Below are 1,005 nucleotides of genomic sequence, written 5' to 3'. Positions count from 1 at the left end.
TTTTTTTAGATTTTTAAGTTCTGTCCCCCTTAAAATGATACAATTATGTAAATAAAACGAATCAATAAAAACACCAGGCTATTTTAGCCGCTTATTTAGGCTATTACCCGTTACCATTTTGATTTTGTACAGCAACCGACATGTGCAAAAACAAAACGTTTGTAGAAATTCTCTCTCTTTTATTATAATAAACACCATGTATTTGGCATGGGTTTATAGGCTATAAACTCTGGCATAACTCAACAGACCTATAGCCTACCTATTATTTTTAATTTAGCTTGAGATTGCATAAAACAGATTGTTAACATTTAAAGTCATTATTTGCCTAATTCAGTGTTTAAAATCTTTATCTTAAAATAACCTTTTTCTATTGAATTCTCTTTAAATGACGTGCCTACCTCTTATTTAGATTCTCTAATGTCTCGTCTCTGCTGTCTATGGCTCCTTTAAGTATTGCCTTCAGAAACTGATCTGAAAACAGCTCTTAACGTCACCAACAGCTTAACAACTAAAGTCGATCCGCGGTCAGTTCGAGCGCGTCTCGCGCTGTTTGTCTAAACGCACGCGTTCACACTTCAGCCCGTTAAGAAGGGTGCAAAATATCTCACTAAGCGAGTTTAATGAGGTCCTAATGGGGACTTGATGGACTTCGTCGCTCCGTTTGGAGGAGCAAATTTGCGAGACTGCGTCACTCCGACCTCCTATAGGGCCAGCAAACTGACAAAAGGCACATATGGACAACGCAAGATAGCGGCGAGCAATTGCTTAAACACACAGTTGAGATAACAGCTAATGCAATGAATCAATTAACGGTTGTGTTTTCGTTCACTTTACTAATCTAATTAGTAAAAGATGTGACGGCATATTGCAAATAGATGGTAAAAAGTTAATTTCCTCAAAGTTATGATGATAAAAATGGATATGTAAAATGACTGAGAATGATCTATAGGTCACAGATTACAGCAATTAAAGTAATTTAAAGGATCAAAGCATAGATAGATAGAT

General features: G+C 36.2%; 1 protein-coding gene across 1 annotated transcript in view; it reads right to left on the bottom strand.

Annotated features, from left to right (window-relative positions):
* The window catches only part of LOC107576722 (protein ripply1-like), a 12,775-nt gene that overhangs the window by 1,916 nt on the left and 9,854 nt on the right, over positions 1-1,005 (bottom strand). The window lies entirely within an intron of this gene.

Source organism: Sinocyclocheilus grahami, unplaced genomic scaffold (genome assembly GCF_001515645.1).
Source record: "Sinocyclocheilus grahami isolate Dianchi unplaced genomic scaffold, SAMN03320097.WGS_v1.1 scaffold4227.1, whole genome shotgun sequence".
Lineage (NCBI taxonomy): Eukaryota > Metazoa > Chordata > Actinopteri > Cypriniformes > Cyprinidae > Sinocyclocheilus > Sinocyclocheilus grahami.
The sequence above is the reverse complement of the archived record's forward strand: the minus strand, read 5'-3'. Positions and strand labels throughout refer to the sequence as shown.